Consider the following 14,483-nt stretch of genomic DNA (forward strand, 5'->3'; position numbering starts at 1 on the left):
CCGGCTCATAGCAACCCTATAAGACAGAGTAGAACCGTCCCATACGGTTTCCAAAGAGTGCCTGGTGGATTCAAACTGTCGACCTTTTGGTTAGCAGCTGTAGCCTTTAACCACTACACCACCAGGGTTTCCACCAAATTGTATAGTCTCATTTATTTTCACAATTCAGTGAGTTATGTGTTATTATTGCAAAATTTCACAAACAAAACAAAAACTGAAACTCAGAGATGTTGAGTAACTTTCACAAACTCAAGCAGCTAATAATTGGCAGAGCCAACTCAATCAGTGCTCAAGCCTGAAATAGTCACAGACTATTTTTTTTTATAGCCTAGGTAGAAAAATAAAGGCAGGACCCAGAGCCAGAACACCAAACTACAGGATGCTAAGAGCCTGCAGGGACGCACAAGAAAAGGAATTCTGACAGTAGAGTATGATGCAAAGTCCTGTCACCAGGTCAAAGGCAGACCAGGAGAGTTTGCTGCAACCTCCCCAACACTGGATGCAACATATTGAACAATGGTACTTTGACCTGTTGTTAACTGGTGGCCTTAGAGCTCAACTGCTAACCAAAAGGTCGGGAATTCAGGTCTACCAGCTGCTCCTTGGAAACCCTATGGGGCATTCTACTCTGTCCTGTAGGGTGGCTATGACTCAGAATCAACTCGACAGCAATGAGTTTGGTTTGGTTTGGGTTTATCTGGTGGCCAGGACTGAAATAGTGTGTGATACTGCTATATTTCTTATAGCTTTCTCCAAAATGGAAAAGCATTTTTCAGATTATGTTTAAATAAAAAATTACGTTCTTCACACCAAAAATCCTTCTTTCCTCACCACACAGAAAAAAAGAAATGTTCATATCAGAGTGGAGAAAGAGACATGGATAACGATATAGGTCGATTCCCAACAGTAAGCAAGGCGACATGACATTTTGAAAAGTACATTTAAAGAGGAAAAATCCATTACCATCCAGTCGATTCAGACTCAGAGCAACCCTACAGAACAAAGTAGAACTGTCTCATAGGGTTTCCAAGGAGTGCCTGATAGATTCAAACTACCAACCTTTTGGTTAGCAGCAAGCTCTTAACCACTGCACCACCAGAGCTCCTCAAAGAGACAAAAAAAAAAAAAAAATGCTGTTGAGTCGATTCTGGACAGAGGACCACAGGACTGAGGACTGCCCTACAGGGTTTCCAGGAAGTGCCTGGTAGATTCGAACTGCTGACCTATTGGTTAGAAGCCATGGTAGCTCTTAACCACTATGCCACCAGGGTTTCCTAAAGAGGCAAAGTGTTCTGAAATTCCAGCATTATTGAAGTTAATGTACACTGGCTACTAACACAGGAATTTTAAGCAAGGAGAGATGAAGAGACTGAGATTACCTGCCATTGTTATTTAATATCAATGCAGATACTGAAGGGTGAAGACACGGTGGGGCACAAGAAAGGGTTAGGAGTTAAAGAGGAAGTTCTGACCTGCTCAAGGACAGAACTCTTTCACAGAGCCACAAACAGCTAGCTCAGGGAGTTTTTACCACCTCCTCAGTAAGGACATCATGCTTGGTAAAGTAGAAAAAAAAAAAAAAATTTTTTTTTTTTAAAGAGGAAGACCCTCAACGAAACTGACACAGTGGCTGCAATAATGGGTTCAAGTATAGCAAGGATTGTGAGGACCCAGCAGCGTGTCATTCTGTTGTACACAGGGTTGCTAGGAGTTGGAAGAGACTTGATGGCACCTAGCAACAACAATAGTAAGGAAGGGCTGAATGTGAAGACTCTAATCATAGTATTTTAATTGTAGCTCTTACCTATCTATTTATGCTTAGGTTGAGTAAACTTGTTTTATGCTGTGGCTTCAGTCATTCTAGACTAATTAATATGCTATTAACTTTAATTCCTAAATGAAAAGGCAACTTTGGAAATAATTAAAAGTAGGTCTCTGAACCTGGATAACTCATTGGGAATCATAATACAGCAGTACGTCCTACAGAAAAACCAAACCTGTTGCCATCAAGTTGATTCTCACTCATGGTGACCCCATGTGTTTCAGAGTAGAACTCTGCTGCCTAGGATTTTCATGTCTGTGACCTTTTCAGAAGCAGACTGCCAGGTGTTTCTTCCAAGCAGCCTCTGGGTGAGTTTGAACCACCAACCTTCCAGTTAATAGCCCAGCATTTAGCTATCTGTACTACCCAGGGACTCCTACATCCTACAGAAGAAGACCCCCTAAAGAGCCTTATTCCTCTCTGGATGTGCCACATGTTTCACTGGGAACACAAACACATGCAAGCGTGCACATGAAATAGTCAGCCAAGCAAAGTCAATATGGGAGAAAAACTCAAATAAGTTGTTTTAAAACCAACAGTACTCAACTCTGTGCCTCCTGTGAGAGAAGAAACAAATGCACCAATGTCCCAATTCCCCCAGGCCTTCAGTCACCAGGGAAGTGTGAGTCAGAGGCAGAGTTTACCCAGGGACTAGAAGCCTGGCCAGCGGACAACAGCCAGGAAACTGGTCAGGGAAGCCAGGCTGACACAATAGCCTGATGTTGTTTACTTTAGACTGTTATTCACCATAGACTCCAAGGAATTTTTTCACCCAGGGGTTTTTGTAAATAGACAGCCATTCCTCATTTTTAACTCTTTTACAGAATGTGTTCTTCCTTGGTGGACTAGCTTGCCCACTCTCCACTGTTTCAGTATTTTGGATTCTGAGCATTTCTCCAATTTTCTGACACTACTTAAAATTCTAATCACATGTCTCACTTACCACATGGTACTCAGCAAAAATGACTTTTAGATATCATTGAATATGAGGTTGAATTACCATGCCGGATGCCAGCATGATTTCAGGGATCCGGGGCTATCTCTAAGATTAGAGTTATCTTGGGATGGCATAGCCTAGATCAATGGTTATCAACCAAGGATGATTACTCCTTAGGGGCTATTTGCAAATCACTGGAGACATTTTTGGTTGTCACAACTTGGGGATACTACAGGCATCTAGTAGGTACAGACCAGTGATGTTGCTATGCAGAGAACAGACCCCCACATCAAAGAATCATTGTCGTTGTTAGTTGCCATCGAGTCAATTTATATGGCCCAAAATGGCAATACTGCCACAGTTGAGAAACCCTGTTCTATAGTCTAGACTAGAGCCATGTGTTATCTAAATAACTCAATATCCCTTCTCCACATTTTGATGGAAAGACCAACCTAAATATGAAAACATGGCTAATTACAATAAGAATGCTTCAATATCTTTACTTTGAGGGTATTTATCTCTTTAAAAACAATCGAATCTGGCATTAGGCTTTCCCAAAAGAGTATTTACTAGGATTGAATCTGTTATCTCAATTCTTTTCTTTGTGCTACAAAACAGAACATGATTCTCAGCTTTAGGAAGAATCAATGTCTCTGAGTTGTACAATACAAATGCCTAACGTATCTCTACATTCCCCATAGATACTCAAGGTATCACCAGAGCTGTTGATTCTCAGTCGTGATTACATAGCTGAAATCTACCCTCGGGCAGTACACGTGTAGCTCCACCTTCCACATAACCTGCACTGAGCAGCTTTCTCTACCATACCTATAAGCCACAGAAAAGGCTGTGGGTACACAAGAACTGAGGGTCAGGAAATGGTTGGCTTCTTAAACACCTATCTTTTCTGCAACTATGCAACAAAGACAAAGGTCCACTAGAGGTCAAAAATGATAAACTCACTTGGACACACACCTGTGCTGCATTACCAGTGAAATCTAGTTCATTACCAAGACTTTACAAGGAGGGGAAATGTTCAAGCATTTCAAGAATGTATTCCAGGGGTTACATCTTTATTCATTACCTTTGCTAGAGCAGGTGCTCAGAATGTAAGTTTTTTCAAGAATGAACGGATTTCTTGAATATCTCCCCTAGCACCACTAGTATTTATGGAGCATCTGGATGATCATGTATAAATGCTTTCCAAGTATTGACCTTCCTTCTAGTTGGGTAGCTGATAAGTCTTAGTCTTACTTTTCTTTTAAAGAAGCCCTTAACAGTCAGCTCACATTAGTTCCCAGCTCTTTTTACTCTCAGTTCCAGTTGGGTATGCTACAAATGATTCATGAGGAAAAACCACATATTTATGCAGGCAGCCATCGCCTTCTGGGGAAGGGTTTAAGGCAAGCAGGGAATTTTGTGTGGAAATCAATTCTTTGCAGAAGTCAGTGTATTATGGACAGTCAAGCAAGAGAAATTCCAGAAAGAAATTAACTGCCCAAGTAAGCCAGCTCCTTGAGGTCTGCATCTATAGTCACTAGAGAAAAGAGAGTTAACCCTTCAGGCAGCTCTTAAATATACATTACTATTGAGTGGGGGAGCCAGAGACCTGAAGCTGGGCCTTTAAACACAGTATCCCCTAAAAAATTGATTCACTAAACCTGAACAAATTCCCTTCAAATTAAATGGATGTTTCCAAAAGGCTCTTCTTTAGGGTTTTTCACAGAATACCCTAAGCAGGAGTCTGTCCATAGGAAATTTCCAACACGTCCATAAATAGGGGATACTCTGGACCTCTGAAAGTGAACAAGCACTCACTGTTCAACAGCAAAGACTTTCCAGCTTGAGATTATGGAAATAGACTGACGTAAGTTATGTCTTCAGGAAAGCTTGGGCCTCTGAGTAGATAAGAAGGAGCCTCCTTAAAAGGAGTAGAGACTGAGATGCTGGTTTTGTTGAGTGAAGACAGCCTGGGCAGTGCAGCACCCTAAGAAGCTACAAACGAACCTCTATCAACGTGTTTTTGCAAAAGGCCTATCTAAAAGTATGCAAAAGAATACCACCACAAAGCCATTGAAGACTCAAACAGGGTATCACACATGAATTCTCCCTGGCAAGAAGGCACAAAGTTCAGGTTTTGCTTCTCAGAGGAATTGCCTTGGACTTAGCTATACTCTGGGCACGGAGGCAGGGACCATTTGCGGCTATGAGAAGTAAAAAAAAGAGTATCACACTTGAAATCTTCTTGTACCATGAAGGGTTGAAGGTGAGTGAGCCATAAAGGTGATTGGCTGGCAGCCAAGGTGAGCTCCTTACTCTGTGGCCATGGGTTTTGGTCCTAGGGTCTGAGTCAGTGCAATTCTGGAATAATATACAACCACAAATCACTGCTGAGACCAAGGGACCAACTCCTTTTCTTCCCCTAGCTACCTGCCAGGTCAGAGATTCCAAGGTCAGATTCATGTATGTGGAAGAAAGGTTAGGCTTTCAGGGTTGGTTGCTCAACCATTAAGAGTAGGTCACCTTCACATTCAAATAAGGTCCGTAGTTTAGTTAATAGTACTTTACCAACATCAATTGTTTGGATTTGATAATGTTCTTTGGTTATGTAAGATATTATTATCGGGGAAGTCTGGACGAAGGGTATATGGGAATTCTCTTTTATTTTTGCAACTTCTGGCAAATATAATATTATTTTTAAATAAAAAGTTTAAAATTACAAAAAGTAGAAAAATATCAATTAATCTCAATAATACAGTGACTTTTTAAAAAATAATTTTCCAGGCTGAGAGAAAACTGGAAAACAAGGTGGGAGAAAGGTCATGAAAACTGACCACACACAAGGCTTGGGTATGTTCCCTTGAGGGGCAGTCCAACTCTGAGCCACTCGTAGCAGAACCCAAGTCACCACCCATGTAACAGTTCCGCAGTATAAAGGAATCTGTCTCCCAAATGTCAGACCATTGAACAATCCTAGAGGATGGCAAGTTTTTCTACCACATCTGTTTCTATTCTATGCATTACACACGCACTCACACGCACAGACACACCCAAGTTGTTGCTGTAGCCTCCTTATCTCCTTTGGAATAAAGGTCTGTTATGGATTGAATTGTGTCTCCCAAAAACTTATGTTGAAGTCCTCATACTGGAGTACGATGGGTCCTAATTCAATATGAATGATGTCCTATGAAGGAAGAGAAGAGACACAAATATTCAGAAGGAAGATAGCCATGTGAAGATATATCTACACACCAAGGAAGAGCTAGGGCTAGTAGAAGCCACGGAAAGATGAGAAAGAATCTTCCTCTAAAGCTTTTAGAGAGAACATGGCCTTGCCAACACTCTGAATTGGGACTACCAGCCTCCAGAACTATAAAACAATAAATTTCTGCTCTTATAAGCCATCCAATTTGTGGTACTTTGTTATAGCAGCTCTAGGAAATTACTACAAGTTGTATTTCTAAAATATATTATTCAAAGTACTCTGTGTTTCATCCACACAGGACACAATAGTAACTCATAGCTTGCTCAATGACTGAAATGAACTTTATTGTTTGTAAAGGGGTAGGAGCAGCACATTACTTTTAGGTTTTGCACATGTTGTTTTTGTTGTTAGGTGCCATCAAGTAAGTTCCAACTCATAGCAACCCTCTGCACAACAGAATGAAACACTGCCCAGTCCTGTGCCATCCTCAGGAGGCCCAGTTGTAGCCCATGTCTTTAATAATGGCACATTTCAGCCAATACGCAGACAAAAGAGGCAGCATAACAGAAAGCTGGTGTCACAGCTGAAAAATTGGAGTGGGCAGCACAGGATTTAACAGCAACGGATGAGTTCAGCAGGATCTAAAAGATGTAACAAGTTAAATATCTTATTTTTCAGTCATCAAAATGATTACAGAATCTACTCTCTACTTTCCTCTTCCTTCTCCCACTCTTTAGTTATAGAATTATCCCTACATTTATTCATTTATTGCAGTCAATAAATTTTTATTGAGCACCTACTAAGTGCCAGACCTTGTGTTAGGTATGGTCTAAAAGTCAATAATCTAATGACAAGAGAACTACAGAAATTTAAGTTCATCAAAGATGACTATGTCAGGAATATATCTAATGACATCTTTGCTTTTTAAGATTTTAAGGAGGTCTTTTGCAGCAGATTTGCCCAGCGCAATACATCGTTTGATTTCTTGACTACTGCTTCCATGGGTGTTGACTGCTAATCCAAGTAAAATAAAACCCTTGTTCTTGATGTTGTTAGGTGCCATCGAGTCAGTTCCGACTCATAGTGACCCTATGTACAACAGAACGAAACACTGCCCAGTCCTGCACCATCCTTACAATCGTTGTTATGCTTGAGCTCATTGTTGCAGCCACCATGTCAATCCACCTCGCTGAGGGTCTTCCTCTTTTCCGCTGATCCTGTACTCTGCCAAGTATGATGCCCTTCTCCAGGGACTGATCCCTCCTGACAACATGTCCAAAGTATGTAAGACGCAGTCTCGCCATCCTTGCCTCTAAGGAGTATTCTGGACACACTTCCTCCAAGACAGATTTGTTTGTTCTTTTGGCAGTCCGTGGTATATTCGATATTCTTCGCCAACACCACAATTCAAAGGCATCAATTCTTCTTCAGTCTTCCTTATTCATTGTCCAGCTTTCACATGCATATGATGTGATTGAAAATACCACGGCTTGGGTCAGGCGCACCTTAGTCTTCAGGGTGATATCTTTGCTCTTCAAAACTTTAAAGAGGTCCTTTGCAGCAGATTTGCCCAATGCAATGCATCTTTTGATTTCTTGACTGCTGCTTCCATGGCTGTTGATTGTGGATCCAAGTAAAATGAAACCCTTCACAACTTCAGTCTTTTCTCCAGTTATCATGATGTTGGTCATTGGTCCAGTTGTGAGGATTTTTGTTTTCTTTATGTTGAGGTGGAATCCATACTGAAGGCTGTGGTCTTTGATCTTCATTAGTAAGTGCTTCAAGTCCTCTTCACTTTCAGCAAGCGAGGTTGTGTCATCTGCATAACGCAGGTTGTTAATGAGTCTTCCTCCAATCCTGATGCCCCGTTCTTCTTCATATAGTCCAGCTTCTCGGATTATTTGTTCAGCATACAGATTAAATAGGTATGGTAAAAGAATACAACCCTGACGCACACCTTTCCTGACTTTAAACCAATCAGTATGTCCTTGTTCTGTCTGAACAACTGCCTCTTGATCTATGTAAAGGTTCCTCATGAGCACAATAAAGTGTTCTGGAATTCCCATTCTTTGCAGTGTTATCCATAGTTTGTCATGATCCACACAGTCGAGTGCCTTTCCATAGACAATAAAACATAGGTAAACATCCTTCTGGTATTCTCCGCTTTCAGCCAGGATCCACCTGACATCACCAATGATATCCCTAGTTCCACATCCTCTTCTGCAACCAGCCTGAATTTCTGGTAGTTCCCTGTCAATATACTGCTGCAGCCATTTTTGAATGATCTTCATAAAATTTTGCTTGCGTGTGATATTAATGATATCGTTCTATACTTTTCACATTCGGTTGGATCACCTTTCTTGGGAATAGGCATAAATGTTGATCTCTTCCAGTCACTTGGCCAGGAAGCTGTCTTCTATATTTCTTGGCATAGATGAGTGAGTACCTCCAGCGCTGCATCTGTTTGTTGAAACATCTCAATTGATATTCCATCAATTCCTGGAGCCTTGTTTTTCACCAATGCCTTCAGAGCAGCTTGGACTTCTTCCTTCAGTACCATCGGTTCCTGATCATATGCCACCTCTTGAAATGGTTGAATATCGACTAATTCTTTTTGGTATAATGACTGTGTATTCCTTCCATCTTCTTCCCATGGAATCCTTCACTATTGCAACTCGAGGCTTGAATTTTTTCTTCAGTTCTTTCATCTTAAGAAATGCCAAGCATGTTCTTCCCTTTTGGTTTTCCAACTCCAGCTCTTTGCACATGTCATTATAATACTTTACTTTGTCTTCTCGAGAGGCCCTTTGAAATCTTCTGTTCAGTTCTTTTACTTCATCAGTTCTTCATTTTGCTTTAGCTGCTCAATGCTCAAGAGCAAGTTTCAGAGTCTCCTCTGACATCCATCTTGGTCTTTTCTTTCTTTCCTGTCTTTTCAGTGACCTCTTACTTTCTTCATGGATGATGTCCTTGACGTCATTCCACAACTTGTCTGGTCTTCAGTCACTGGTGTTCAATGTGTCAAATCTATTCTTGAAATGGTCTCTAAATTCAGGTGGGATATACTCAAGGTCATATTTTGGCTCTCATGGACTTGCTCTGATTTTCTTCAGTTTCAGCTTGAACTTGCATATGAGCAATTGATGGTCTGTTCCACAGTCGGCCCCTGGCCTTGTTCTGACTGATGATATTGAGCTTTTCCATCGTCTCTTTCCACAGACGTAGTCAATTTGATTTCTGTGTGTTCCATCTGGCGAGGTCCATGTGCATAGTTGCCGTTTATGTTGGTGAAAGAAGGTATTTGCAATGAAGAAGTCATTGGTCTTACAAAATTCTATCATTCGATCTCTGGCATTGTTTCTATCACCAAGGCCATATTTTCCAACTACTGATCCTTCTCTGTTTCCCCCACATGTCTGTCAGTTTGTCGTACTGCGAGGGCTTGTATGTTGCTGTGATGCTGGAAGCTATGCCACCAGTATTCAGATATCAGTAGGGTCACCCATGGAGGACAGTTTTCAGCTGAGCTTCCAGACTAAGACAGACTAGGAAGAAGGATCCAGCAGTCTACCTCTGGAAAGCATTAGCTAGTGAAAACCTTATGAATAGCAGTGGAAATCCTTGGCAACTTCAATATTTTCTCTGGTTATCATGGACAATGAAAAAGGAAGACCGAAGAAGAACTGATGCATTTGAATTATGATGTTGGCACAGAATACTGAATATACCATGGATTGCCAGAAGAACAAACAAAACTGTCTTAGAAGAAGTATAGCTGGAATGCTCCTTATAAGTGAGGATGGCAAGGCTTCATCTTGCTTCCTTTGGACATGTTGTCACGAGGGCCCAATCCCTGAAGAACATCATGCTTGGTGTTATGGACTGGACTGTGTCCCCCAAAAAGATGTGGTGTAAACCCTAACCTCTATGCCTGCGTTTATAATTCCATTTGGGAACGGGTTGTTTTTGTTATGTTAATGAGACAGGATTAGTATAGGGTGTTTCTTAAATCAATTTTTTTGAGATATAAAAGAGATTAAACAAGCAAGTGAGAAAAGCAGAGATGCGGGGAAGGGAGGTGCCAAGCCACATGAAGATCAACCAGAAGCAGAAGCTCAGAAGAGACAAGGACCTTCCTCCAGAACCAACAGACAGAGAATGCCTTCTCCTAGAGCGAGCACCCTGAATTCAGACTTCTAGCCTACTAAACTGTGAGAAAATAAATTTGTTAAAGCCACCCACTTGTGGTATTTCTGTTATAGCAGTACTGAATAACTAAACGAACAGGATTCGGTACCAAGAAGTAAGGGTGCTGTTCTAACAAATACCTAAAATGTGGAAATGGTTTTGCAATTGGGTAATGGAGAGAGGCTAGAAGAAATTTAAGGTGCCTAATAGTAAAAGCCTAGATTGCCTTGAAGCGACTATTGGTAGAATCGTGGACATCAAGGGCAATTCTGGTGAGGGCTCAGAAGGAAGTGACAAAAGTAATAGAGAAAGTTTCTATCATCTTAGAGAATACATGTGGCGTCATCAACAAAGTGTTGGTAGAAATGTGGATGCTAAATGTGCTCCTGGTGAGGCTTTAAAAGAAAATAATGAACATGTGACTAGACAATGGACGAATGGTGATGCTTTTTATGCAATGGCAAAGAACTTATCTGAATGATGTTCAAATGTTTGGTGGAAGGTAGAACTTGTAAGTGATGAACTTGGATACCTGGCTGAGGGGATTTCTAAGCAAAATATTAAAGAGGCCATGTGGTTTCTGTTTGCCACATATAGTAAAATCTGAGAGGAAAGAGATGGTCTTAAAAATGAACTGTGCAAAATTAAAACAGAACTTAAAGATTTGGAAAATGCTGTTGTACAAACTAAGGACACGTATCCTAGAATTTTCACCAAGGACATGGCCACACAATCTTTTCTTAAAGAGATTAAGCCTGTGGCTGATAGATCTAACCAACTAGCACAGCAGAAGACCCATTCGCTTAGACTGAAGGAGAGAGAGAAAGAACAAAAGGAAAAAACTCTGTCTACCTCTTGGAATTCCACAGGCAGGAAACAGGCCAAAGGAGTTACATCTGTTGTCCTCCAAGAAAAGAAAAGATCAGCAGAACTGTTGGAATGAGCGTGGGAAGCAGGGCCTTCTCAATTTCCGAGGGTGGGGCTATGGTCTCCCGGATCTCAAAGGATGGGACCTCAGTCTCCTGGGTTTCAAAGAGTCGGATATTCACCAGCTCAGTTCTGGAGTGTGGGGCTGCCTTTAAGGTGTACCAGCGGGACTGGGCTGCCACCCAAAGCTGAGGGGGTGGGACTGCCATGCCAAAGGAGCAGAGTTGCCAGCCCAGTGAGCCTGGAAGGTGGAGCTGAAGCCCAGGGCTGAGGGGCCTCCACCTAGAATCCAGACAGTGTGGCCACTGAGCATTTGGAGGGTGGGGCCATTGCCCAGATGGTCTCAGAGAACAAAGGATTATTTTCAAGACGAGAACTAATGGAATTTGTTCTACTGGGTTTCAGGTTTGCTTGGTGCCTGTTATCCCTTCTTTCCCTCCAGTATCTCCCATTTGTAATGGAAATGTCTACCTTGTGCCTGTACCACCATTGTGCTTTGGAAACAGAAAACTTGAAGATGAATTTTGCCCCAGGTGGAACACACCTAAAGTCTCACCCATGTATTTATTTTAGATGATTCAGAAGATGAGATTTTGGACTTGGAATTGATTTAAGTGTTTTGAGATGATGTGATGGGATAAATGTGTTTTACATGTGGGAAGGACATGAATTTTGGGGGGCCAAAGGGTAGAATATTATGGACTGAATTGTGTCCCCAAAAAATATGTGTTGTAAATCCTAGCCTCTACGTCTGTGTGTGGTCAGAAACCCTGGTGGCTGTGGTTAAGGGCTACGGCTGCCAACCAAAGGGTCAGCAGTTCAAATCTGCCAGGCGCTCCTTGGAAACTCTATGCAGAAGTTCTACTCTGTCCTATAGGGTGGCTATGAGTTGGAATCTGCTCTGTGGCACTGGGCTTGATTTGGTTTTTGGTATGCCTGTGTGGTTATAATCCCATTTGGGAATGGGCTGTCTTCATCATGTTAATGAGACAGGATTAGTGTAGGGTGTGTCTTAAATCAATCTCTTTTGAGATGTAAAAGAGATTAAACAAGCAAGTGAAAGAAGGTGGGGGTGGATGGAGATGCCAAGCCACATGAAGATTGCCCAGGAGCAGAAGCTCAGAAGAGACAAGGACCTTTCTCCAAAGCTGACAGAGACAGAATGCCTTCCCCTAGAGGCAGCACCCTGAATTCAGACTTCTAGCCTCCTAAACTTGAGAAAATAAATTTGTTTGTTAAAGCCACCCACTTGTGGTATTTCTGTTATAGCAGCACTAGATAACTAAGACACTTGATTTGTTCAAGTAGAGGGTTAGCAAAAAAGAGGAAGATCCTCAATGAAATGGACTGTCACAATGGCTGCAACAATGGGCTCAAATATACCTACAATTGTGAGGATGGCACAGGACTGAGCAACGTTTCATTCTGTTATACTTAGGTTCACTATGAGTCAAAATCTACTTGATTGCACCTAACAACAACCTAACTAATGAATCTGTATTAACCTGAAACCTTATTCTCAGATCATACACATGCACTGTATTTTATTAAATTTTGTAAAGTGGGTATATGAGGAAGAAAGTAAATGAATGGCAATGGAAGGCATCTGAGGGGGTGCAAGCAGTCCATTTTAGACTCAGGGTTTCCATTGCTGACTGAGCATTGTTCTACAGGTCATTCTGCAAAGGCTCAGGGCCTTATCAGCTTTTTTAGATGGCTTTCTAATTCTCTGAACCTCAATTCTTCTACCCACTGGCTAGCGGTTATCACACCTACTAAGAAGACAGTGAGCTACCCAGTAAAGCAAAATCATACAGACAGCACCCCTGGCATCCAATGTTGGGTTTAGATACTTTTCAGCCTCCCGTAGGAAGATGACCTGGGTAATCCTGAGGGTTTACTTTCCTCTAGGTAGTCAAGATATGACACTATTGAATTTTACCTGAGCCTTGTGATCATGGAAAAGAGTGAATGTTAAGAAATTCCCCATCCTTTGTGTTCCAGAAAACAGCTTATTGCAAAGAATCGCCCTTCTCCATATGACTTACATAAGACTCATGGATGCCTCCTGTTTACATATGAAAAGGCCAGACACAGACCCTCCGAGTTCCCATTTTTTTGCCTCATAAATGATTAGTTGAACTGCTTGTCTCCACTGACCAAATGGAACAAAATTTTTGTTAACCGAATTTTGGTTAAGCTTCTCTTTTGTTCAAGTCCCTGAACACTCGCCTACCCTCATCCTGAGCCAGTATACCACTCTATTGGAAGCATTTCTTTCCCCCTTTGTAATAATCTTTTTGAATAAAGTCCCTCCTTACTAAGTCCAGGTTTGGTTTTTATTTGACAATTTCGATACCAAAGAAGGCATGCCAAAACTTGATTCTTTAGGTGACAAAGCTTGCTGGCAGAGCTATGCAACAAGACCTGTACTTGTAGGCAAGTTAAACAGTTTCAATTGTTCCAGGTCTAGAGTTGGTTTTTCTGAAATTCGTGCAGTTCTGCCTCCTTTCCTCACTGGCGTATTAGCTGCCCCCATTAGGCACCTAAAACAGTGTGTTAAGTGCTGTGCTTGGAATAAACGTTAATTAAGAGTCTGGAGGAGGGTTGAGAAGATAACTCACAACTTTATTAGGGGTTAGTCAGCTGAAGGTAACTGAACACAGATGATGAAAGGAAGACAGAATAGTGAGTTCTCTCAGTTCCTCAGAAACAGGCCATGGTTTTCATGATAAGGAGATGCTAAGAGGAATATCCTGGAAGAAATGAGATCCTTAACACTTTCACTGATGATTCATGGGATAAAATAATTGGGAAAGGAGAAATTAAATGGTCCTTCCCAGTACTCTGAAGCAATTCCTCACTCATAGATCTATGATTAAACTGTAGCCGGAAAAATTAATTTCCTAAAGTGTTCGGACAAATTTACCAAGAAAAAGTAATGTTCAATTTTACTAAATAATGGAATAAAAAATCAAAGCCAAGAAAGTGTACTCCATCCTCCTGGAATCTGCCATAATCTCAGACATATTGTGACTTTGCCTACCCTCAGTTTTGGACACTCACACAGCAAGATAGTGAAGAGTGAATAAGTAATTGGTATAAGAATCAATAAACACAAAGAGTCAGCACCCAGAGTGGATAGTTCAGGATGATATTTTAGTTTATATTACTCTAAGCAATCAGAAAATATCAATACCTACTTTGTTGACTTCCATATAGATTGTGTTTCAAAGAAAGTTCACAGGATTTCTATGAGAAATGATGAGTGTATTTATCCTAAAGCCCTTAACATAAAATCATAAATTAGTTTCTCAATATTAATGTGCAGCAAGTAGACATTTCATACCATACCACTGAGGCCACCACTTCAACTAACTTTTGGAGTAAACTTTATGCCCTCT

The 14,483-nt window shown here is 41.2% G+C and overlaps 1 protein-coding gene across 1 annotated transcript in view; it reads right to left on the reverse strand.

Annotated features, from left to right (window-relative positions):
* PKHD1 (PKHD1 ciliary IPT domain containing fibrocystin/polyductin) overlaps positions 1-14,483 on the reverse strand; it is a 595,384-nt gene that overhangs the window by 340,312 nt on the left and 240,589 nt on the right. The window lies entirely within an intron of this gene.

Source organism: Loxodonta africana, chromosome 1 (assembly GCF_030014295.1).
Source record: "Loxodonta africana isolate mLoxAfr1 chromosome 1, mLoxAfr1.hap2, whole genome shotgun sequence".
NCBI lineage: Eukaryota > Metazoa > Chordata > Mammalia > Proboscidea > Elephantidae > Loxodonta > Loxodonta africana.